The following is a 27,594-nucleotide window of genomic DNA, read 5'->3' as shown; positions in this document are numbered from 1 at the left end:
GAAAAATAGTAAATCAAAAATAATATTGCATCCCTGGAGAGACTACAGAGATTAGTGCCACCATCAAGGACTTGAAAGACACAGGGGTGGTGATTCCCACCACATCCCTATTCAACTCTCCCATTTGGCCTGTGCAAAAGACAGGTGGATTTTGGAGAATGGCAGTGGATTATCATAAGTTTAACCAAGTGGTGACTCCAATTGCAGCTTCTGTACCAGATGTGGTTTCATTGCTTGAGCAAATTAACCATCTCCTGGTAACTGATATGCAGCCATTGACTTGGCAAAATTTGGCCTGTGCAGAAGACAGATGGATCTTGGAGAATGACAGTGGACTATTGTAAGCTTAACTAAGTGGTGACTCGAATTGCAACTGCTCTACCAGATGTGGTTGCATTGTTTGAGCAAATTAACAATCTCCTGGTAACTGTCATGCAGCCATTGACTTCACAAATGCCTTTTTCTCCATTCCTGTCCTTAAGAAGAAGCAATTTGTCTTCAGCTGGCAAAGCCAACAATATACCTTTCCTGTCCTAACTCAGGGGTATATCCACTCTCCAGGTTTGTGTCATAATCTTATTCAGAGAGACCTTGATTGCTTTTGGCTTCCACATGATATCATTCTGGTGCCTTACATTGATGACATTATGCTGATTCAATCCAGTGAGCAAGAAGCAGCAAACACACTGAACTTATTGGTGAGACATTTGCATGCCAGAGGATGGGAAATAAATCCAACTAAGATTCAAGGACCTTCTACTTCAGTAAAATTTCTAGGGGTCCAGTAAAATTTCGAGGGGGCCTTTCAAGATATTCCTTCTAAGGTGATGAATACGTTGCTGCATTTGACCCCTACTACAACTAAGAAAGGGCTGCAATGCCTAATGGGCCTATATGGATTTTGGAGGCAACACATTTTGCATTTGGGTGTGTTACTCTGGCCCATTTATCGACTGAACCAAAAGGCTGTCAGTTTTGATTGGGGTTCAGAACAGGAGAAGGCTCTGCAACAGGTCCAAGCTGTTGTGCAAGCTTGTCTGCCACTTGGATGTTTGAGGTGTCAGAGGCAGATGGGGATGCTGTTTAAAGCCTTTGGCAGGCCTCCATAGGTGAATCAGTATCTTTATTTTATTTCCTTTCTCCTTTTTCATGTGACATAAGATTTATCAACTTCATGTTAGCATTTAAGCATTGTTCACTTTATGTAATAGAATTTGGGTTGGGGACTGGTGCATTTCCAGTTGTATGAAGGACAGTTGTATTATGTTAGGCATAATTATGACCTTACTATTGTCTTTATTTGAAGATTATGTATGATTTCCTAAGATGTGTGTGGGTTCAAGTTGACAAAGGGTGGACTTGTGATAGTTAATATTGAGTGTAGCCTCCCAGCCTACATCTTTCTCCCATGCTGTGTGGGACCTTGTGATCATGTGAGTTAATACTTAAACTCACATATAGATATAGATATAGATATAGATATAGATATAGATAGATATAGATAGTTCTGTCCCTCTAGAGAATCCTAATACAACTGTGATACAATAAACTCTGTATTTCGTCTTTGTCCTCCTGTTATTGGCATAAGTTTCAAAAACGCTTGAAATTTCCAGAGTGATAGGAATGTCTTTTACACAATAATTAAGTGACTCATGGCAGCTCCTAGATACCTTCATGATGGGGTTGGGGACTGGTAACCAGAAAGAGCAGATACATGATTAGAGGGTTGGAACTTTCAGCCACCCTACCTCTGGGGAGGGGAGGGGGCTTGGAAATTAAGTTCAGTCACACAAGCAATAATTTAATCAATCATGTCTACATAGTGAAACCCCAATAAAATCTCCAGACACCAAAGCTCAGCAGTTTTCTGTTTGGTGTCACATGGATGTGGGAAAGGAATTACATGCCTGGATTCCACCAGGGGCGGAAAGGGAAGCTTTGCACTTCCTCTCTGATCTTGCCCTGTAAGTGTCCTATTACTACAATACTGTAATAGTAAGTGTAGCACTCTCAGTGAGTTTTATGAGTCATTCTAACAAATTATCAAATCTGAGGTGCTTGTAGGAACTCCCAAACTTATACCCAGTCATTCAGAAGGGTGGGTGGCCTGGGTACCCCACTTGTGGCTGGCATCTGAAGTGAGTGCAGTATTGTGGAGAACTGAATCCTTAACTCATGGAGTCTGCCCTAAGTCCAGTGGTTTGCATCAGAATTGAATTGCAGTATGCTCCAGTTAAGGTTTGTGTAGGGAGAACTCTCTCTAATCATGTTTTTCCTCTATTCTCACGCCAAAACAATCATTAAACCACACGAAGACTTCTGTGACCAAATGTATAGGGATTTTTTCCTCCACACACCAAGCAGTGGACACCAGCTGGGTGTTCTCTAATGTAGTTCTGACACTATCTGCAGATAGCATCAGGTCCAACTGATTGAAGGCTCAGTCCCCAAAACTGCCCCTTCCCACATACCGAAAGCAAGTCTGGGCCTCAGGAACTTCTGGCCGACTACTGGCTTCCAGTTGGGATTTCCATGACCCCTTGTTTGGGTTCAATTAATTTGCTGGAGAGGCTCACAGAACTCAGGGAAACACTTACATTTGCTGGTTTACAATAAAAGATACTACAGGGCCGGGCGCGGTGGCTCAAGCCTGTAATCCCAGCACTTTGGGAGGCCGAGACGGGCGGATCACGAGGTCAGGAGATCGAGACCATCCTGGCTAATACGGTGAAACCCTGTCTCTACTAAAAAAATACAAAAAACTAGCCGGGCGAGGTGGCGGGCGCCTGTAGTCCCAGCTACTGGGGAGGCTGAGGCAGGAGAATGGCGTGAACCCGGGAGGCGGAGCTTGCAGTGAGCTGAGATCGGGCCACTGCACTCCAGCCTGGGCGACAGAGCGAGACTCCGTCTCAAAAAAAAAAAAAGACACTACAAAGGATACCGACGAAGAGATGAACAAGTCCAGTGATGAGAAAAGGGGCGTGGAGCTTCAAAGGCCTCCCAGGGTGCCACCCTTCAGGAAGCTCCATGTGTTCAGCTATCTGGAAGCTACTGGAATCCAGTATGGAAGCTCCTGGAATCCCAGTATGGAAGATTCATGATGTCAGCATTCCTTCCTCCAGGAACTTCCTTCCTCCAGGGAATCCTCAGCATTCCTTCCTCCAGGGTGTAGGGTGGGATTCTCTCATCAAAGGGTCTTAAGACTTACAATAAGAAAGATGGGAAACATTAGAGTCCTTTTTGCGTGGCAGGAGAAAGGAGGGAAGAAGGTCAGAGACCTGCTCTTGAGGCCTAACATACCCAATATGATAGCAAAAGACTGTAGCAAGGGCTATGGGAGTTATGAGCCAGGAACTGTAGATAAAAAACAATATATATCATTACACCACAGGATTTTAATAGAACAATAATACAGTCAGTAAGATCTGACTAGCTTCTCCCTCAAGTTCCCTCTCATTTCTGCACCAAGGACAGAGCTATTGCCAGGGCACTCCTAAGACAGTCATGTCTAGAAGGTCATGTCCATTTGTTCCGTGCTGCATAGCCCAGAACTGAATGAGATCAGAATGAACTCTGCTTGCTATTACATTGCCCATAAATTATTAACTAGCTCTTTGAAAGCCTCTAAAAAAAAAAAAAAGAAATCCAGCAGGGTCTCAAAGTCTGCTGAGTAGACCCCCTGCATGAGAATCACCCAGGGCACTTGTTGAAAAGACAGATTCCAGAGACTCAATCATGAACTGCTGAATCTTAATTTGGGATGGAGAGATAAATCAAAATTAACATCTTAAAAAAGCTCCAGCATTGATTCTTATATACAATTATGATTTGAATAAAGCTTTCAGTATACCTGATTGTCTCAATAAGACCGAAAAATAACAGTCTCCTTGCTTCTTGGAGATATTGAGCCCCTGAGGCATGCGATACCTTTTTTCTTCTCTTTGGTCTGGATTTTGGTTTTTAAATTTAAAAACAAACAAAAAAAAATAGCAAGAAGGATATGTGCTATCAGTTGTCCCAAATAACAAAACTGATTATATGATAGTTTGCCATTGGACAGTTGCCTACGCTTAGTAAAATCTGAAATATCAGTTGAGTCTACCACAGATGTTACAGGTTGTCAGGCCCTAGCATGTGGTCCTGGGCTTGGACTTGAGCTGAGCAGCCAAATAGGTAATAACTTAGAATGCAAACTAAAGGGACCAAAAGATTATATACTTCAAGAACCTTAAGTCACAAGACAGCATACACACATATCTGCATAGCTTTAGTTTAAAGCTTTTATCTTCTGTGAATTTCAAATGCCAGGAAAGGGTGGTGTGGAAGTGGAATAACTGGTCTTTTATGAAAAATATCTTAAGGCTGCAAAATTTGATAGAGTGAAGGGAGGGAAATATTTCAATCCAAGGGCACTAAGGAAGGATAATCAAGAAAGGGAAGTGACAGGAAGTAAGAGGCTGGAGGAACAGAATAAATATAAAGGAAAATAAATTCAAGCTTTGTCACGTTCACAATTGTGTCCCAGGCTAGCTTGTGTATGGGTCATGGATTGAGATGACTTGGTAAAATTAGATGAAAAGAAAGGGGTGTAAGAGAGAAAACTGAGGCAAGCACTATGAAAGCAATCACACAGATATCTAGGCCTTCCCGTACTTCTCAAGGAGATAGGGGTCAATAATTCAGCTAAATGGGCATGGGAGCTGGTAGGTCCATTCAAAGACTCAGGTCCACAAGATGCTTAAGGATGCACAGGAGAGAAATATTTGGCCAAAGAAAAAAGAAATATCTCTGTATTTGATTTCAAAAAGCTCCGATGTTTATCAAGGTCATCTTTTAGTTTAGTGTAGGTAGGGATGGGATCTAATACAAAGCTCATTTAAAGTTTTCAATTTAAAAAAATATGTAATTGAGTAAGAAAATTATGATACAAAGTAGCACAACAGAATATATGTGCAATGTGTGCCCCACAACCTGATTTGCATTATTGTCCCTCTGAATATGTGGTGTGTGTATATATATATATATATATATATGTATGTGTGTGTATATATATATATGTCTTTTCTTGGTCTGAATTTTGGTTTTTAAATTTAAAAAAATAGTAAAATGAGTCTTGCTATTAGAATACATATATATATATATATATATATATATATATATATATATATATATATATGAATGGTGGTACTTTATGTAGAAATACTAAGCAGGTGATGCAATGCAAAACCTTAATATGAAACATGCTTTCTTCTCAAAGTTTCTAGTATAGCTCCAGGTGGCTCTGATGCATTCCACATCAGACAAGTTTAAAACACTGTAACAATTAAAAAGAGTGAATGATGTCATTGGTTTGGGTTTGGATGAAGTAAAGAAATAAAGCTGTCTCCCGAAGATTTGAAAGATGATGCTAAACATAATCTACATTTTTATGGAGCAGGAATTCTGAAGCAAAATCAAATGTTTAGAGAAGAAAAAAACTAGAATCTAACACACATGTTCTTTTTTTTTCATTAACACCTCTATCTGTTTTCTCATTCTTAATTATCAGTGCTGTTGTGATTGACACATTCATGTTTACCTCAACTCTATCCAGAGTTTTTATTGCTCATATCCTCAAGCCACATTAACATACTAACATCAATGTGGTGGAAAAAGCATGAGCTTGGAATTTATCAACTCATAAGCCTAATTCATAATAGAACATTTGCTGTAGTCTTGAAATCTTCAATACAGGGGATATAAAAATATGAAAAAGGAAAAGTACAGGCCAATCTCATTGCATGAACAGATATATGAACATTGTAAAGGAGTTATTGGCAAATTGTACATATCCCAAGGATGCAAAGTCATTTAACACAAATTACAATTAATGGACTCACCAAAGTATCAGTTCGGAGCAGAAAAATCAAATGACCATTAACAGATGCACTGTATTAGGCAAATTCAACATCTATTTGTGACAAAACAACAAAATACAAATGTCCCTGGAAGTATAGCATCTGCCTTTGGTGCCCATGTGTTCTGGTTCTCATTTGAGCACACTCAGGCCAGACTTCCACCTGCTGGCATCTGCCCATGAGCTTTCTCTTGCTTTGTAGCCCAAAGGTGCTAGAAAATGAGCACTCCCCCAATGCCCACAGCCCTGCCCTCGGCAGCCCTCAACCCAAGGCTCCTTGCTCCCTCATCTCTCAGTTTGAATAACTCTAAGGAGTGGGTTGTACACTGGCTCCCCAAGTTTCCCCAGCTGGATTAAGGACTGGTTGCCCATAGTAGTAGCTGGCTTTATCAGACACTTTGTATTGGTTTTCTTCTCTTCTCTAATTACCATTCTCTTTGTGGTTTTTCCCAGGATCTTCTGTTCAAATAAACTATTGCATTGACATCGTTGTTTCAGGGCCTGTTTCTAGAGCAAACAAACTAAGGCAGCAAGCTAAGGCTAGAAGGAAACTTCTTTAATTTCATAAATAATATTAAAGATAAAAACAGCAAAATCATACTTAATGATGAAATATTGAACTTATTCTTTGTACCAGCCAAAATAAGTCGAGTGTGTCCACTATCACAAGTTCAGCTCAGCCTCATGCCAAAGGTCCTAGTTAAGTGCAGCAAGGCAAAATAAATAAGTAAAAGGTTAAAAGAACTGTAATAATTTGAAAGGAAGAAAACCTGTCATTATTTGTAGATAACATAATTGCAGAAAAAATATACAACAAATTATTTGAACTGTTATAATATTTTAGCAAGGTAGTTGAATACAAAATCAATATACAGATGGCCCCTAACTTACAATGGTCCTTTTTGACTTTATACAATGAGTTTCGTGGGAGGTCACCCCATTGTAAGTTGAGCGGCCTCTGGACCTAACAATGGTTCAACTTATGATTTTTCAACTTTATTATGGGTTTGTACAGGTTTTATGTGCATTTTCAACTCACAATGTTTTTGACTTACAATGGGTTTACTGATGTAACTCCAGCCATAAGTTGAGGAGTATCTGTATAAAAATCAACTGCAAAGGCAGTGCTCAGGGCCAAAAATAAAAATAAAAATAAAAACTCCACAATTAATTACAAGGCATGTCAAAGGGACACAGGGCCTAAGTGAAAGAGCTCCCAGTGGCCCAAAATGGGATGATTTTAGCAACAATATAAATAAAAGGTATATGATTACAAACCAAAGTGTAAATTTAATATTCATGAGTTTACAGGAATATGAATAAATGATTAAATAAACACAAATTAATAAAATGAAGGAGAAGAGAGAAGCTTCCTCCTCAGAAGAATTCCAAATGATTTATGTAGCTATTCTGCCTCCAATAAGGTGGAATGTAACTCCCCACTCTTTAGATCTAGGCTGTGCATGGTGACTTCTTTCTAAAGACTACAGAATGGGAAGGGGGTGGGGGCAGTCACTTTACAGTGGAGAAACCTGACAAACAGCATCTCGGATGGGTGATCAAGGTCAACATCCACAATAGGTACCCTTGATAAAATGTGATAAAAATGGCACTTTACCTCTGTGACCTTTCTTCCCAAACCCATAATCATGAGAAAAATATCTTACAAACTCCACAGAGGATTCTACCAAGTACCTAACCAGTACTCTTCAAAATTGTCAAGTCAACAAACAATAAAACTCTCAGAAACTCTGAAGACTAACTGAAGGCTAAGGAGGCAGGTAGGGAAAGTGTAATGTGATAGTCTGATGAGACTCTAAAACAGACAAAAGACATTAGGTAAAAAGTAAGGACAATTGAATAATAACATATCAGTAATAATGTATTGATGTATTAATTACAATAAATGCATTCTACTAATATAGGAAGTTAATAATAGGGGAACTTGGTACAAGACTTATAGGAATACAATACTATCTTCACAGTATTTTTCTGTCAATCTAATACTGTTCTAATAAATAAAGCTTATTGAAAAAGAATAAAAACATCAATTGCAACTAGATACACTCTCAAAAGAAATTTATAAAAGTAATTATTAAAACATAGCTTTTACTTTGGCTTCAAATAAAAAGAAAGTAAAGTACCAAGGAATTAATCAAGCAATATATGTGAAAATTTGTATGGGGAAAATTATATTAAAGACTTTTTTTCAAAGACTTAAATAAATAGAAAATCATACCACATGCATGGTCTGCAAATTAATAACAAAAAGCAGTGTCTTAAGGATATAAATTCTTGCCAAATGGCTCTAGTGATGTGATTTAATTCTAGTCAAAACACCAACAGATTTTAGAGGAATTTAAAGAGCCAATTTTAAAATTTATGAGGAAAATCAAAGGTACAAGGAGAGTAAGACATTGCTTATAAAGAGCAAAGTAAGGAAATTTGGCCTAGCAGATATCAAGTATTAGTAGAAACTGTAAAAGTTAAGGTAGCATGGAACTGTCACAGAACGAACTAAAAACACAGAATAGGAAGCCCGGAAACACATCCAAACATATATGGACACTAGATTTAGACAGACTAGCGCTGTGGAGCCTTGAGAAGAAATAGATGGAGAATAAATAGGACTGGGATGACTGGTTATCTACACAGAATAACGTAAGTTAATTGGACTTCTGCATCACAGTATGAGCAAAAAATTACCTCTAGCTGGATTAAATACATAAATGCAAAATGCAAAACTATAAAACTTTGAGCAAAATAATTTTATGGCTTTGAATTAAGGAAGATTGCCTCTGTGTGCAAAGCATAAAGGGAATGATTGATAAATATGAATTTATTAAGATCCAAAATTTGTGTTCTTCAAAAGTCCACATAAATAAATGACCTCAAAATCCATAAGCAGGCAGAATTTATTTGCAATAGACAAAATGACAATATTTAACATCCAGAATGTGTAAAAAACGAAGCCTACAAGTAGATAACAAAAAGGCAAATTAGCTAATAGAAAAAGAGGGCAAAAATAGGCAATGAACAGGCATTCACAAAGAAGCAATGCCAGTAAACATACACTAAATGATGTTCAATCATCAATAATCAGGAAAATCCAATTTAATTAATTTACTGGAAAGTCAATTAAATTAAAACTTCAAGATACCGTTTCAAACCAATCATATTAGTAGAAACTAAAAATGGGTAACAACGTCAAATACTGACAAGGACATAGGAGAAGGGGAATAATTGTGCAATGTTATTCAGTATAAGTTCTAGTATAAATTGCACCATTGGCTTGGGAAAACAATAAGGGATTATCTAACAAACCAAAAATGTATAAACCTTGTGACCTTATGACACTCTCAGATATACTCTGGGGGATATGTAAGCGTTCTTGCCAGCGCCTTTTTAAAAAAATTTTTAAATAATTTCAACTTTTATTTTCAGTTCACGGGGTACATGTGCAGGTTTCTTACATGGGGATATTGTGTGATGCTGAGATTTGGGGTACGAATTATCCCATCACTCAGGTAGTGAGCATAGTACCTGAGCATTCTTTTTAATAACAAAAAAAGGAAAAAACAAATATTCATCAAAAGTAGAATGAATAAATTAGGGCAGATTTTTTTAATGGAATGTTATACAACAGTAAAAAGAAATTAAATACAGCTTCATTTAATGCCGTGGTGAATCTCAGGTACAAGATAAAAACACAGTTTGATTCAATTTATTTAAAGTTGAAAAGGATGTGTATCTAAACAATGCTTTATTCATGAATATAAACAAATATAAAACTATGAAGAAATTGTCCAAAATAGAAGGGAAGGGGATGAGATGTGAAAGAACACTCAGGGGAACATAAAATCTAAAGTAGAGAGGAAGCCAGCAACATGGTGGAAGAGGAGGTCCCAGGCTCTACACTCCCAATGGGAAGATCAACCAGCAACTAGCCACAGACAAAAACATCTATGAAAGTCCCAAACTGTGGGAATGAGTACGAGTCATCTGCATGTTCCATGAAACTGAATGAAAATCCTCATTGAGAGAACAAGAGAAATGGTGGTCTGTTTGACTGTACCTCTCCCCCTTTCCCAGGTTGCACAGTGCCATAGAGAGGGTTCCCCAGAACCCACAGTTTTTACAGCAGGAAAAGATATCCAAGGAGGCAGACATCTAGCTTCTGTGGCATTCTGAGATGCTTCCCAGGAGTCTACTCTGTTCTCACCTCATAGTGGATGGGGAACATAGGAGGAAATGGCATGGCCACCTGGTATCAGGTAGAAACAAAGCAATGAGTGGCAGTGTGCAGATTTTGGTGAAAGCTCAGTGTACCTGTTAGCGTGGTGCTCAATCATAGGCACCAGGTCACAGCATCGCTCACCCTGGAAGCCAAGCTGGCTGCTCCAGGAAGAGATGGATATTGCTATCTGGCTTGAATCACTACTCAGCCAGCCCCCAGGCCCAGCTTAGGCTCTTCCCTGAGACTTCAGCCAGGGAGGGTGAAGCAAATCTCAGCCAAAAACAGGCACTGGTTTTGTCAAACTTTGAAGTTTAATCAGTGCTTCCATGCCAGCCCCATCAAGGGAGGGAGGGAACACTCAGGCATACATTGCTACTGAGCATAGTAGTGGGTCTATCCATCCCAATGCATTTAACCTCAGAGTCCCTCCTGAAACCCTGACCAACTGCTGAACTCAAAGAGCAGTACATTTTGGCCAGGGAATACACTCTACGGCCCACCAAACCAGAGGCAATTGCAGTGCCCCTAGAGCAGCTCAGCTCAGCAAGGGGTCTTGCTGGATAGCAGAGTCCAGCTGGCTGGCTACCTCACCCAAATTTAGAGTGAAGAGAGCAGCCCAGTCATCTAGAAAACCTGAAAGCAATTTCTGCTTGCCCAGGGCCATTAGCAGGTGGCCCACCCAGAATCACAGGTTAGACTAACTAGCATATGTTTATCCCTGCCAAAGTACTATAAAAGGCTCCAAAAAGTGGCTGTCTTTACAAATGTGTAAACACCAATTCAAAGAGAAGAGGATTACGAAGATTCAGAAAGTCATGATACCTCCAGAAGAAACTAACAAAGTTCCAACAATAAACCCTTAAGAGAGGTGGATCTATGAAATGGCATTTTTCATAGATAAAGAAAAAATAATTCTAGAATTTATATGAGACCACAAAAACTCCAGATACTCAAGGCAATCATAAACAAAAAGAACAAAGCTGGAGGCATCACATTACTTGATTTCAAAATATACTACAAAGTGATAGTAATTAAAACAGTACGGTACACGCATAAACACATTAACGAACAGAACAGAATGGAGAGCATAGAACTGAATCCATGAATCTGTGGCCAATTGATTTTCAAAAAAGGTGTCAAGAATATACAATGAGACAGAAAGAATCTCTTCAATCAGTGGCATTGGGAAAATTGGATATCCATATGCAAAATAATGGAATTGGACCTTTGTCTCATACCATATACAAAAATCAACTCAAAATGGATTAAGAAGACTTAAACATAAAACCTGAAACTGTAATACTACCAGAAAAAAACATAGAAGAAAAGTTACGCAACACTGGTCTAGGCCAAGATTTTTTAGATTTGATCCCAAAAGCACAGATAGTAAAAGCAAAAATAGGCAAATTAGATTACATCAAAACAAAAAACTGCACAACAGAAGAAACAAGAGAGAAGAGTTTAGCTACAAACTGAGAGAAAATCTGTTTAAGCCATGTATCTGATAAGAGATTAATATCTAAAAAATATAAACAATCCAAACAACTATAGAATAAAACAATCAAATTCAGAAATGTGCAAAGGGGCTGGGCATGGTGGTTCACACCTGTAATCCGAGCATTCTGGAAGACCAAGGTGGCGGGAATCACTTGAGGCCAGGAGTTCGAGACCAGTCTGACCAACATAGCGAAAACCCACCTCTGCTAAAAATACAAAACTTAGCCAGGCGTGGTGGCACATGCCTATAATCCCAGCTACTCAGGAGGCTAAGGCAGGAGAATTGAACCAGAGATTGCAGTGAGCTGAGATCCTGTCACTGCATTCCAGCCTGGGTGACAGAGTGAGACTCAGACTCAAAAGGAAAAAAAAAAAAGGCAAAGGACTTGAACAGACATTTCTCAAAAGAAGACATCTGGCTAACAGATACATGGAAAAATGCTCAACCTCACTAATCATTAGAGAGATACAAATGAAAATCACAATGACATATCAACTTGGACCTCTTATAATGGATGGCTATTATCTAAAAGATTGAAAATAACCTGGCAGGGGTGTGGAGAAAGGGGACCCCTTGTACACTGTTGGTGGGAATGCAAATTAGTACCACCATTATGGAAAATTGGATAAAGGCCCTAAAAATAAAATTACCATATGATCCAGCAATCCCACCTCAGGGTATTTATCTGAACTACTTAAAATCGGCACAGGAGATACTGCATGCCCATGTTCATAGCAGCATAATCCACAATAGCCAAGTTATGGAATAAACCTAAGTGTCCATCAATGGAAAAATGGATAATGAAAACGTGGAATGTCTATATGATGGAATACTATTCAGCCTTAAAACGAGAAGAAATTCTGTCTTTTGTGTCATGATGGGATTGGAAAACATGGTGCTAAGTGAAATAAGCCAAACACAAAAAGACAAATACCCCATGTCATCACTTATATGTGTAATCTAAAACAATTGAACTCGAGAAGCAGAGAGTGGAATTGTGGTTACCTCAAGCTGGGGGACTGGATAGAATGGGGAGATGACAGTCAAAGGGTACAAAGCCTCCGTTAGATAGGAGGAGTAGGTTTTATTGATTTTATTTCATTTTTTGAGATCTATTGCATGGCATGTATTAATAGCTAATAATTGAGTATTGTACATTTTAATATCACTAAAAGAATAACTCTTAGTATTCTCATCACAAAAATGTCAAATACTTGAGATTATGGATAGATAATTTACCTTGATTTAATCATTCTACATTGTATTAAAAAATCATAACATCACTTTGCATGCCTTAAATATATACAACTATAATTTGTCACTATAGAGTGAAAAAAATAAAAAATTGGAAAATAAGGATTAAGGCAATATTTCATTTATCATACTGAAGCATAAATATTTGGGTGATTTTTATATAGCTGTTCTTTGTTTCTGGCAGATTTTTCCAAAATACTCTTTTGTATCTAAACACTTTCTTAAATTAAAAAGAGAAATTGAAACATATGGGTGGAACAGCTTGAACTTTGGAGTCAAAGTTCCTTGAGCTCTATTTTCAACTGTCTCATTCAGTAGTGGAAACTGAGCAATTCACTTAACCTATGATTCCTCTTTCTTAACATAGTAATAATACAAATAGGCGCCTAATTGCAGGTCTTGTGTGGAAAGGACGTAAAAGCAGAATATGAGATCACTTTACACAGTGCCTATTGCGGACTCAACATTCAGTAGATGTCAGATTGCTTCACTTGCTCACCCATTCACTCATTCCTTCATTAATTTTTCATTCTTCAATTATTAAAGAATAAAAATCAAGTTAATCAACTAATGAAGATAATCAAAGTTAGAAAGATAGACTGTCATCCATGTCTCCTCATGTAATTTGTACATTTTCATTTAGGTTTTCTAGAGACAATACTTCTATCTCATTAACAACTTTAGTAGGAAAGCGTCATCTGAAGAATGACAAGGTTTATAAACTTGGAAAGAGCTTTGTTTTCATGAAGGATTGCAGTCTCCAGGATGGCCATTCTCACAGGCTGGGAAGCACAGCCTCTGGTCAGAAGTCAGAAACAGACACTTCAAGGGAAGGGCAAAAGGAACAGGAATTTATGCTGAACAGAGTGGCCACATATACATATGCAATAAGCTATGGGAGAGGTCATGAATATTTATGAGAGGAGAACCACGTACATGCGTGTGCAACTGAGCTTCATTCCCTTTCATCTGACGCATACCCATGATCTGAGCTGAGTGTAGAGTGTTCAGCCCTCTGATGTCAAAAGGTGGAGCAGAGAACACAAAAACCCTTATTGCTCATTCTCTGTAGACTGACTAGAACCTCTCTGAGGTCAGTGGTTTACCTACCACACAAAAACCGAGGGACAGCATCAGGTGGTTGGTTGATACTAGGGGTGGAGTCTTTTGAAAGGTCTGGGCAGGGCATGGTGGTTCACTTCTGTAATCCCAGCTCTTTGGGAGGCCTAAGTGGGAGAATCTCTTGAGCTCAGGAGTTCAAAAACAGCCTTGGCAATATAAGGAGACCCCCTCTCTACAAAAAATTTAAAACATTAAATAAAATTTGCCAGTTGTGGTGGTACGTGCCTGTAGTTCCAGCTACTCAGGAGGCTGAGGCAGGAGGATCACTTGAGCCTGGGAGGTTGGGGCTACAGTGAGCTGAGATAACACCACTGCACTCCAGCCTAGGTGACAGAGAGAGACCCTGTATCAAATGAAATAGAATAAAATAAAAACAAGGGATAAAAAGAAAGGGTTGGTTTCTGTTGAGTTCTTAGGGAAGTAAGCCTAATCATGGTTAGTGAGAAAGGGGGTGTAACAAAGCCTGTCCCACTTCCTGTCCTGTCATAGCTGAGATCTCAGTTTTCAAGGTTCCTCTGGTATCCCCTTGACCAAGAGGAGGTCCATTCAGTTGGTCAGGGGGCTTAGGATGTTATTATTATTTCTTAAAAGTAAAGTCAGGGACTAGGAAGACAGATTTTTGTCCCTGGTCATTTTTGGTAAAACTGAAGCTACACTTTGCAAACAACTTGTGAAAACTAGTAGAGTGGCATGGAAAAAGAGATGCACGCTTGACCTTATTCTGCAGCTCAGCCTTTGGCTCAAGCAAGTTTTTAAAAATCTCCATGCTTCATTTCTTGATGTACAAAGTGGGGATAATATTTCTTTCACTGCAAGTTTGTGATGAGGAATGGAGATAATATATGCACAACGCCCAGTAGAGTGTCTGACACATACTGGGAGCTCAGCAAGGGGTGAAGGGTAGTAGTTGTTCTATCTGAACAGTGATGCAGCTTATAAGCATTTTGTTATTTCATAGCATAGAAATCTTGTATCTATTTTTAAATTATGCTGTAAAAGCATAGTAGATTGAAGTGGAGTGATTAAGAACTCAGATACTAGTCAGATCTGACTTAGAGTCAGATGGCCTCTATTTAAATCCTGACTCTACTAATTACTAGCTATGTGACTTTGGGGAGGAGTCTTAAACTTTCTGTGTTTCCTCACTGGTAAAGTAAAAACAAATAATGAGATAATAGATGCAAAGTGAATACAGCATATATAGACCATATATACACACACACACACACACACACACACACACACATATGTATGTGTCAATAAATTTTAGCAATAAATGTTAGTTGACTGTTATTGATAATATTTCAATTACTGGCTGGGTGCAGTGGCTCATGCTTATAATTCTAGCATTTTGGGAGGCTAAGATGGTAGGACTACTTAAGACCCAGAGTTTGAGGACAGCCTATGCAACATATCAGGTCATCTTAAATAATCCACTTGGAAAATAACCTCAGGATAGGACTGTGCTTTTGAACAAACTCTGAGGGAATGCAACATCACTTCAATGTAAATTGGGTTCTAAGATAACCATATTTATTTCCTTGAAACTCTTCTCTGAAGTACAACTATGCATTTATCTTTAAAAGTTGTCTTTTAAACAAAAATAAGAAACACAAACCAGAGTTCCCTTAAGCCAAGTGTAACGAGCAATTCAGGATTGTAAAGTTGCCAAGCAGACACTCCTACCTCTGACAGAGGTGACAGAGGACTCAAGGGGGACCCATTTCTACACCCCATGAGCACAACGGGATGTTCTGTTGCCATGACTATGAAGGTCAGAACTCAGCCTGCTGCCCGTGGTACCAAAGATCATGATTCTCTCTTCGTGCGTGGCTGTTCCCAATAGCCTGCTCAAAGACAGTGTCTGCAGTTGCCACTTCTATCCATCTGTCTACTTTTAGCAGGTACTTTAACAAATACTTTGTTTTTCTCTCCCCTTCATTTATTTTTTCTTTTTTATTTTCTTTTCAGTGTTGGAGAGTTAGAGTTATTATTTTTTCTCTTTTTCTCACACAATTCCTTCTCTGTAGATAACAAAGTCCAAATCCCTAGCCGTTGTAATTATTAGCATATTCCTGGAGAAAATTGCAACAGTCTACATTAAAGGACTCCCTGCAGAAATCTACACAGTAGGTATCCAATTTCTCTTTAAATAAAAGGCACTCGGAACAGTGAGGGGTTTAAAACAAGAGAAGAAACGGGGAACAAACAGAGCTTTGAGGAACAGCAGGGAGATTTGCAGTGGTCAACAGCAGATAGTCAGGTTGAATTATTTGGATAATTAGTCTTTGTTAGCAAATTGGAGAAAATTACAATGCCACTATAAGATGTTATAACATGCCCACAGCCTGGCAGTATTAAGAATCAGGTCTGACCCAATTCCAAAAGGTTTGGATCTCATTTTGAATATTCTATAGTAAAAAATAAATTCTAAGCCTGTTAGCGCTCTTCAAAATGTTTCCAAAACTTAATCACATTTGCACTTGTAGAGGTGATCCTGATGTCACTGTGGATCCTTCAGCACAAGGTATATCTTTAAGGACCTCTCTATCAAGAAATTTTCAAGATCAAAGCAAAGAGACACAATGGCAAATGGCACAGTCAATTTCAATATTGTCTTCCTCAAGACGATGGAAAATATGAAAGCTAGGTTTACTATTTTTATGTTTCAGAAACCCAAGTAGAGAATGTAACCAGTATCAATAAAAGGAACTTAAAATTTATCTTAAAAAGAAAAATGCAAATCTTAAAAACAGCCCCTTCCCTTGATATGCATCCGGGAAAATCCATTTCTTATTTTCTAGATTTTTGAGCACCTGTGTACAAGTCTCTTGTGACGGACAATGAAATGAATTCCATGAATTAGTACCAAGGAAAAATTCGGATCTGATTAGAATGTTTGCTACTTCTCCAGGATAGGAAATGTAGAGTGGGCTGAGATGAAGAGGATAGCAGAAACAGAAAATTAACAAGACTGGTTCTAAGGACATGGGTAGTTTGTTTCCTGAGAAGCCAATTTATTTTTCCAAGGAGATTTAAAAGTTCGCCACATTGCCTACGCAACACCAGACTATGTTTCATGCATACATTTGTGCAATATACACACATATACAGGAATGACATTAGAAAAGAGACAAATGAACTCGTTTCTATTGCCTGGAAGTTATCCTCAGAGCTATCTCAGAGCATGCTGCTTTGAAATTGTCACTACCACTTAACTATAATATGAAAAATGATTTAAAATACAAGAATTAGGTAAAAGGATTTGCAGCATCTTCTTTCAATCTTACACTGAGGCACTGTTTAACAGTATCAACCAAAGATCATTTATAGTAGGGGAATACTGTTGGTTTGACTCACTGTTTTCTGCTGAGTAAAAATACAATATATGTTAATACAAAAAATGTTAACTTACAGATTTTGGTCCAGTAGAAATGTGAATAGTTTCCATTAGGGAGAAAGGATGACCCCAGGCAGGGTTGCCTGTGGAACCCTAGTTGGGCTTGCTTTATCTTATCTTTCTTGTTCTAATGTTGTTTCAAAATGCCCATAAAAACCCAAATTCTCAAAATGCCCTTTGAACCAGACTTACCATCTTAGTGGTTTTTCTCATGTTAAGTTTAGCCTAAAGCTGCCTCCTTAAATATTTTAAGTTAAGCCTAGGTTTTTCTGTACATTGTAAACTGTAACAAGCAGAGGCATAAACAGGCCATCGCCTACTCTTGTGCCAATCATCAAGTTTTGGCTGATCGAATGTGGCCAAATGCTCAAACCATGTTCAAATAAGGCAAATCCCAAGCTATAACCAATCCAGCTGTACCTCACATTTGTTTTGTCACTTTCCCTTTTTTCTGTCCGTAAATCTTTTCCCCCTACATGGCTGCTAGAGTCACTGAGCCCACTCTGGCTCAGGAGACTGCCTGGTTCGCAAATCAGTTCTTTGCTCAATTCAACTCTTTTACATTTAATTGGCCTAAGTTTTTCTTTTAACTATATCAACTAATGAATTACATACAATCTTTGAAATATGCTCATATAATATGCATATGAGTCATACTTTTAGGTTTTTGGGAAGTATTACACTTTGTCTTTAAAAAGCCACTGATTAGCCCCACACCACTCATAGGAAGATTCGGACAAACCAGGTGAGTAAATGTACAAGTCCTGTGGTTAAAAATACCTTGCAGTGATCTTGCTGGATGGAATTCTTTTCTCATCTCCCTTTTAAAAAATTACACTTTAATGAATCATTTTTCTGTCTTATACATAAAAGGAAATGTCATGTCCCTGACCCAGTTACTTGCCTCACCCAAAGATACCCAACACAATTGAAGTAATGAACATCTGGCATCATTAAAGGGAGAGATAGAGGGCTTGATCTTGGATAAGCAATCTAAAAATGTCAAACTCCCTGAATCTTAGAACACAGCCAAATTCTAAAAATATAAAATAATAAAATAATAACCATAGCAATCAAAAGTCAATTGGAAAAAACAAAGTACATTGGTCGGTCATTCTAATTGGAAATGCTATTTTTTATCCCCTGCTCCCCTTCCCCCACCCACATTTCTTCTGCATACCTCAAAGGGCATTAGAAGTCAAATGCACATATTAGGATATTGTCAAAGACAGCATAAGATGATGAGCTATTCTTAGAGTCCCTTTTCTGAGGGCAGATAATTTTAATGTCTTAGAACATTAAGGTAAATGTAATCGTTGTTGAGAGAAAGAATATTCAAGCATGGTTGGCATGCGACTTTTGTGGCTGCTGCCAAAATCTGACAGTATTATGAAGCACTTTCCTCTCCAACAACCTAAGCATCTAAACTATTAATAACTAATGAAATTTTTTGCTCTGGGGGATTTACCAAAACATCTTTATTTTTGACCAAAAACAAGTTCTATAAGATAACAGTTCACTATCAGTAGAAAGCAGAAAAAAGTAGTTGTGTAAATTTGAGCTACTTGTTGCATATGGAATGAAGAGAACCACTTTTAGTTTTAGGGAGTTCAATGGCTCTTGCTTCTGAAGCCCCATCATAATTATTTATGGAATTAAAAAATAAAAACTCTCATTATCGAGTCTCACCTTATACTTACAGCATCAGAGTTTTCATGGATAAAGTCTGGGCTTTGTTATTTTTTAAATTCCTTGGGCAATTCATACACTTGGCTAGGATTAAAGCATCTGGAAATAAAATAAGCTATTAAACGGTCATTTGAGTTTATATTTGGTGCAATTTTCAAAATTTTTTTAAATTTTATTATTAATAGTCCTACTGCAGAAAGAAATATTTTTTAGAAATTAAGATATAGTTTACACACTTAAAAAATAAATGTATTTCATCATTTATCAACATGCCGTTTACCATACAACCTCTCTTCTAATAGGGAAATACACAAATAACATGTCTAAAGCAGAGAAATGCCTATGTGACATATACAGAGATAAGAAATTCTCTTTAACTTTTCCAAAGATAATGGGTCAAGAACCCATAACAGGTTTAGTCTAGTTGGTAAGGCAACTGGACTGAACACCATGTAACTGACCTCTGGAGTCCTATGTAATCATTTAGGAAGAGAGCTTGAGATCTCCATTAAAGCAGTATTTTCCACAAGGGAATGTTCAATTCTGCCTCCTCAGTGTCTAGACAGTGCCTGGCACATAAAAGATGGCTAATTAATACTAGTTAAATAAACGAACAAGTGAATAAATAAGTGATGTATTCAATGAGCTATGTATCTTCTGCTAATTTGAATGCATTGTTATTCTGTTCCTTTCACTTCACTGAACTTTCTTTTCTCCAAGCTTAGGCTATGATTTCTCTAAAAATGAGATATTATATTCTCAAATTTATTTTTCAATGTGTCCCATAGCCCAAAATACGTTTACCCATTTTCACCTATGTGGATATTGCTGTTGTTACTGTTGTTCCTAAGCTTCTATTGATCCTGCAGAGGCAAGCAAATGCAATCTGGGAGGAAATTAAGAGTTGATTCCAAATAACAATAATAATAAAAAAGGTAAGTTTCTACAGTGGTGCACCTTATAAAGTCCAAGTGAGCAAGAAAAACACAGGGCTCATAATTAACGACTAGAAAAGCTCTAGTAAAATCAGCGGAGACTTTGAGATTCTAGACTTCATTAGCAGTTAAAGGAGAAAAAAAATCCCCATGGCCGGCAGGTTAGAAGTTAATTAGAAGAAGTGCTAAGGGATTTGCTGTCTGACAGAGAAGCTTATGAGGTAGTTTTAGGCTCTTTATTGCCACTATAAAAGTCTCAAATTAGTGAGATTCCAGGAAACAGAGAGCAAATTCCCGAGGTTGTTTGGAACAGGCGCAGGTCTTGTGCCTCCAACACTCAAGGGTCCCCTACACTGCCTAGTAATGGGTACTTTGGGACTTTCTGTCCATTTGTTCTCAAACTAAACTTTATCTTGAATTAAATAGATACAGTTGGCTGGAGCAACAACAACAGTTAAGAATTCAATTTAGATGCATAGGCAGATAACAGTGAACAAAGGAGAGAAGGACTGGAGGCGTGCACAAGTAAGCATTGCATTTGGTCAAGAAATGGCCTTCAAAGGATTAAGGGACTTCTATCCTTGGGTGACGTGATGAGTCCGCAGACTGAAACCTACCATCACCAGTGGCTTCCTTCTCTAGAATCTTTCTCTTATGTTCTTCAACAGACTATGAAAATGGGTGTTTCATTTTTGACCCTTAGGTGAAAAGGTCAGGTATCATAGTGAGTTGCAAGACAGACCCCACTGTAGAACTGGAAAATTGCAGGTAGCAGAGAATACTTCAATGATTCTGAAATCTATTACCAACATGCAGGTGTACAAAGGGTGTACACCCTACATCAAAAGAAGGAAATGGGGAAGAGAGTATTTGGAGGTAGCTGGGGGTTTATTGTTGTCTACTTACCCCACATGAGGAGGGGAAAAAAGTTCTTTCTCTCACTCAAGTTAGCACATAAGGCCTTCAACTCAGACTTCTCAGAGAACTTAGTAGTTCATGGTGCCCAATGTCTGCCTGGAAAATCTAAAACTCAAGTCCTGGCTCCTCCCACCCCCTTATCTCCTATTTTAGCACTAGTGGAACATAGCAGCTAGTGAGTGTGATAGAATGTGAGACAGACAGAAGACTCTGTCCTTATCTTCCTTCCCTGGCTACAGGCTTTCTGCCTGATACAGGCCTTAAAGTGAGAAGAAGGGAAAAATCCTACCTTCGAATGGATTGAATTGTTAATTATCCTATGAGAGTGGACAGCCTAATTTGTAAAACAACCAAAATCTAAGTCTTAAGACTGAGTGACTGTGATTTGAAAATATAGATGTCAGAATCTGTATTTTCTGAGCAAACCCAGAAAAATCATAAAATTACACATATTTTCATTGAGAGTTGCCCTCTTGACTAAATTTAAATGGACGCTGAAGGGCAAATTAAATTTACTTTGTAATTCCATCCTATGAGTAAGGCTTATTTGATGCATATTTCTAAACCCTTGTTATGCCTAAGATGTGAGTTGTCTGTGTTAGGGGGTTGGCAGAAAGTGGGGAAGTGAAACAAAACAGAGAAATTCAAAATAGTTTAAGGTCTAATATAGTAAAATTCATACAAGTTAGGGCTGTGCCCTAGATTTGTAGACAGTTCTGTTATTAAAGTAACCTGAAGTTCCCCAGAATTATTACAGTAAAAACTCAAACTTCACTGGATCTAGTTCTTACCACCCATATAATGTCATACCTCTGACTCCCACAAAGTCTCTCATATGGAGAGTTTCTGAGAACTCCTTTTTTTATGCTCTGCCCTTCTGGGTTGACTTTGGTTGCCAGGGAAGTCATTTAAGATCTGCTTCTTACAGATAACATTGCCACTGTCCAAAATGATTTGAGACCCTGTACCTTGGAACCTCTAAGTATTTCAGTGCGGCTGGAGAATAAGTGTGTTTGTAGAAGGACAGGGAGCTGAGGCGGAAAAGTAGGTAGAAACTATCATAAAAGACCTTAAGACCTTAAGGTTGGTCAACTCTCGTCTTGAAAGGATGGAAACGATGTGCTTATCAAAACAGAAATGTGTACTGGAACAGAGGGAGGAAATTTCAGGTATGGCTGAGAATAGATCTTCTTGTGTTTAAGTCCTCCAAAATAAAGAATTGTTTCTCCAAAGCAAAAAGCAACAAATCTAGAATTCCCTGTAAGTCCTCCTTCTGGAGTAGAAGTGACCTTTGAGGTTGTTTAGTCTGATCCCTTCTTTTCACCCATTAGAACATTGAAATCCAATGAAATGAAATGATAATTCAATGTCCCCTACTTCATTAGTGGCAGGAGAAGAATAGAATTCTTGTCTCTTCAACAGCCAGACTGGTGGTGTCCTTTCCATAACATATTTCTTCTCAAATTTAGAAACCACCTAAAGATAATTTTTGGCCAAAACATAAGGGAAAAAAATAAAAGGCATACAAATTGGAAAAGAAGAAGTCAAATTATCTCTGTTCACTGATGAGGTGATCTTATATCTATCCAGAAAATATCAAAGACTCTACCAAAAAACGCTTAGATTTGAAAAATGAATTTAGTAAAGTTTCACGATATGAATTCAACATACAAAAATTAGTAGTGTTTTATATACCAATAATTATCAAGCAAAGAACTAAATCAATAAAGCATTCCCACTTACAATAACAACAAAAATAAAATAAAATAAAATACCAAGGAAGAAATATAATCAAAGAAGTGAAAAATCTCTACAAGAAAAAATACAAAACATCAATGAAAGCAATTGTAGAGGATACAAACAAATGGAAAAACATCCCGTGCTCATGAATCAGAATTAACATAGTCAAAATGACCATACTGCCCAAAGCAATCTACAGATTCAGTGCAATCTCTATCAAAATACCAATGTCATGTTTCACAGAATTAGAAGAAAAAATCCTAAAAGTCATATGAAACCATAAGAGAGAGCAAACAGCCAAAGAAATCCTACGTGAAAAAGAACAAAGCTGGAAGTATCACATTTCCTAATTTAAAATTATACTACAAGACCATAGTAACCAAAACATCATGGTACTGGTACAAAAACAGACACATAGACTAATAGAACAGAATAAAGAACTCAGAAATAAAGCCATAAATCTAAAGCCAAATGATTTTTGGAAAGTCAATAAAAATACACACTGGGGAAGGACATTCTTTTCAGTAAGTGGTGCTGAAAAAATTGGATATCTACATGCAGAAGAATGAAACTGGACACTTATCTCTCACCATGTAAAAAATAAACTCAAGATGGATTAAAGACTTGAATGTAAGACCTTAAACTATAAAAACACTAGAAGAAAACTCTTCTGGACATGGGTCTAGGCAAAGAATTCATGACTATGCATCCAACAGGGGACTGATATCCACAATTTACATGGAACTCAAACAACTCAACCATAAAAAATCCATTAAAAACTGGCAAAAGACATGAACAGGCACTTTTCAAAAGAAGACAGACAATCACCAAAAAATATATCAAAAAAGTTCAACATCACTAATAATCAGAGAAATGCAAATTAAAACCACTGTGAGATATCATCTTATACTAGTCAGAATGGCCATTATTAAAAAGTCAAAACAAACAAACAAACAAGCAGATACTGGCAAGGATATAGAGAAAAGGGAAACATATATAGTGTTGGTAATAATGTAGGTTAGTATAACTGCTATGGAAAACAGAATGGAGGTTTCTCAAATAACTAAAAACAGTACTAGCATTTTATTCAGGAATTCCACTCCTGTGTATCTACCTCCCAAAAATTATATAAAAATAATGCCTGCACTTGTATGTTTTTCACAGCACTGTTCACAATAGCAAAGATACAGAATCAAGCTAAGTGGCTATCAAAGGATGATTTGATAAAGGAAATGTGGCACATTTACACAATGGAAAACTATTCAGCCATAAAATGAATGAAATCGTGTCTTTTGCAACAACATGAATGGAACTGGAGGCCATCATCCTGAGTGAAACGATGCAGAAACCAACAGTCAAATACCACATGTTCTCACTTATGAGAGCTAAAGCATGCATACACGTGGACATAAAGTATAGAATGACAAACATCAGAGACTCAAAGTGGAGAATAAGGAACACTAAATTATTTAATGGATACAATGTGCATTATTTGGGTGATGGATTCACTAAAAGTCCAGACTTCACCACTACACAATATATCCAGGTAACAAAACTGCACTTGCACCCCTTAAATTTATACGTTAAAAAATATGGCCAAAGCATTGGTTTCGTATGCAGCATACCAGAATTTTTTAAAATGCCAGGGAAAATAAACAGGCTCTTTCAAAGTTAAGAAATGCAGAACATGTACATTAGATTGAAAGGTAAATAAATTTAGATGCATAAATTTGCTTAGACAAGACAGTTATAAGTAGGGTATTTACTACGGAGACCTAGACTACCCAGGGAGTGGCTTTTTAAAAGGGAAGATTAATACAGAAACAGAAATATGACAATTATATGAAAAGTCAAAATGAACTCACTGTACTCTAAAATTTTCTTCTATAATAATGTTCTAAGAGCTACAGCTCTTTTGTGGTTGATTGGCTTATAGAGCTGTAAAATGTCTTGAAACCCCACACCCTTCTAGAAAAGCATATCAAACCATAGTAGGATTAGTAGGAACCTGTGGTAGACAGAACATATACACTCTTCCCCCTGTGCGCCATGTCCACATCCTAATGCCAGGAGGGTGTGAATATGTTACCTTACATATAGAAAGGAACTTTGCAGATGTAATTAAGGTTAAAGATTTGAGATGAGGAGATTATCTTGATTATCCAGGTGTGCCGCCCAATTTAATTATGAATCTTTAAAAGAGGAGAACCTTTCCCAACTGAGATCAGAGTCAGAGGAAGGAGTGACCATGAAAGTGCTTCCAGGGTGCCATGTTGCTGGCTTTGAAATGGAGAAAGGGAGCCACACGCATCTAGAAGCTGAAAAAGGCAAGGAAACTGGTTCTCCACTAAGGCTTTCTGAAAGGGACACAGCCCTGCCGACACCTTCATTTTAGCCTACGTAGACATTGATCAAATTTCTGACCTCCAGAACTGTAAGATAATAAAATTGCATAAACTTGCATAGTTTTAATGCACTAAATTCATGGTAATGTGTTACAGTAGCAACAGAAAACCAGTATAGAAGGTAAGAGGTAGTTTGTCAACTCATTCTACAAATCAGAGTGACTTTAAACCAGAGTGGAAGCTAACTCCAACGCAAGGGGTACCTATGGGGTGTAAATTCCATACAGAGGATTTATAATCTCAAATTTAAATGGCAGGCTGGAGACAGAAGACAGAGCCTTGGGTGTTTGCTAGAATGAGGTCTAGAACTGAGACCCCTGAACAAAGCTGAAATTCTCACCCTCAGAGAAAAGGTAAGCTTGAAAAACTTATTTTACCAGTAAAAGAAAAGGAAGCAATCAATTGAATATCTGCCTTAGCCTTGACTCATGTGGAAAATAACTATAAACACAGACACCATCTTAACCATAAGCAAATATTAGTTTCAGAGATGCCTGAGAATAGAAAACAAATTGCAATGACTTGTAGAGTGAGGGAAGAACATGCAAGCCAGTTAGCACCTTCTATACAGCAATCCTACTCACCTCCTATCCTTCCATTTCCTTTTTTTTTTTTTTCATTTGAGACAGGTCTTGCTCTGTTACCCATGCTGGAGTGCAGTGATACAACCACAGCTCACTGCAGCCTTGACCTCCTGAGCTCAAGAGATCCTCCAGCATCAGCCTCCTGAGTAGCTGGGACTACAAGTGTGTGCCACCACACCTGACTAATTGTTTTTATTTTTTGTAGAGATGGGGCCTCACTATGTTGCCCACACTGGTCTCAAAATACTAGGCTCAAGTGATCCTCCTGACATGGCCTCCCAAAGTGCTGGGATTACAGATGTGAGGCACTGTGCCTGGCCTCCATTTCCTCTTTGCTCTCCAACACATATGGACTCCCACTGTCATCCAAGGTGTTTCACTTAAAACTTACTGGGTGATAGATCGGAATATTCTCTAAGCTCTGAAATCTCTTTTCCTGTAATTTCTACCTATCGGAGGGCCTTAATTTTACTTTATGGAACCAAGGTCAAAGAGTACAAATCCTCCTCCACAATCAACTCTAGATATTTGGAGGCCATAATTACCTCATCTTTAATATCCGATTTCTTGGCTATATCCTCCTGCTTATGGAAAAAGGAAATGCAAATAGGCCTTGGCTGGAAACTTATAAATGGCCTTTACAAAGCAAACAACAGGGAGAAAGGGAGTTTATGTATTAATCTTATATAATAACCCTTACATCCTTATTTCTTTGACCAAATAATGGAAAATGTCACTTTTTATGCAATAATGGGCCGTATTTCTGAGAGATTTAAAAATCTTGGAAAGTAAAATCTGGATCCTGCTTTTCTCTCTCTCTCCAGGACATCCAGCAGGAGCTAGTTCATCTGGAAGAATCAAGCGATTTAGGAAAACAAGCAGACTTACTGCAATTCAGGAACTGGGGGCATTTTCCATTTTTGTTTTCTCTGTTATTTATTTTCTTCACCTCAGGTTTCTGAAAACCAGAAACAGATGGACTAATCCAACCTCCTCAGAACAGACGGCTTATCAAACTCCCCGCCTTGAGGACCCGGGGCCCCCTGCAGAGTACAGGGTCCACAAAATAATTCACTCCAACTCCTCCACATCAGGAAGAACACTCACAGAACTTTCAACAATTAGCCTTTCCTTGGTCCCATTATCAACAACTGTGGGAAAGATATGTCCTTATCTGACCCTGGAGGACGCAAGCCACCCAACTGCCAGACACCAGATATTATTGTAGGCAGCAACACCCACAAACATATGCAAAGATGAACAGAGGATGTGGAAATGGTGGCCTTGATCAATGCATGCTTTGGCATCTGGAGTTTGGTGAAAAATGAGAAACAAAGACACACGTTGGATGGAACTACAGCACAGAGTAGAATAAAATTGCCACCTCCTGCTTTACATCAATGATGCCGGTCGGTCCCTGTTCTTTCCCTCGTTTACCATCAAAACACAACTCCAGCAAAGCTGTTTTTACACAAAGGAATAATGCCCAATAAATAAAATCCTATTACTTTTCCTTACTTGATGGCATCTTGTTGTTTTTTTCTGTTTGTTTGTCTCTTGAGACAGGGTCTTGTTCTGTCCCTCAGGCTGGAGTGCAGTGGCACAATCATAGCTCACTGTCACCTTAAACTCCTGGACTCAAGTAAACCTCCTGTCTCAGCCTCCCAAGTAGCTAGGACTATTGGACTAAAAATTAGCCAGCTACATGCCACCATGCTTAGTGAATTTTTAATTTTTTTGTAGAGACGGGAGTCTCACTATGTTGTTCCAGGCTGGTCTGGAATTCCTGGTCTCAAGCTATTCTCCCACCATGCCAGGCCCCATGATAGCATTTTAACAGAATACTTTGATGAAGCATAGAAATCAGTTTGCTGATGGGTGTTGGGGTGTGTGTACCCAAGGAGTTTAAAGATTCT

This window comes from Macaca nemestrina, chromosome 8 (assembly GCF_043159975.1).
Source record: "Macaca nemestrina isolate mMacNem1 chromosome 8, mMacNem.hap1, whole genome shotgun sequence".
NCBI lineage: Eukaryota > Metazoa > Chordata > Mammalia > Primates > Cercopithecidae > Macaca > Macaca nemestrina.
Note: the sequence above shows the minus strand (reverse complement) of the source record.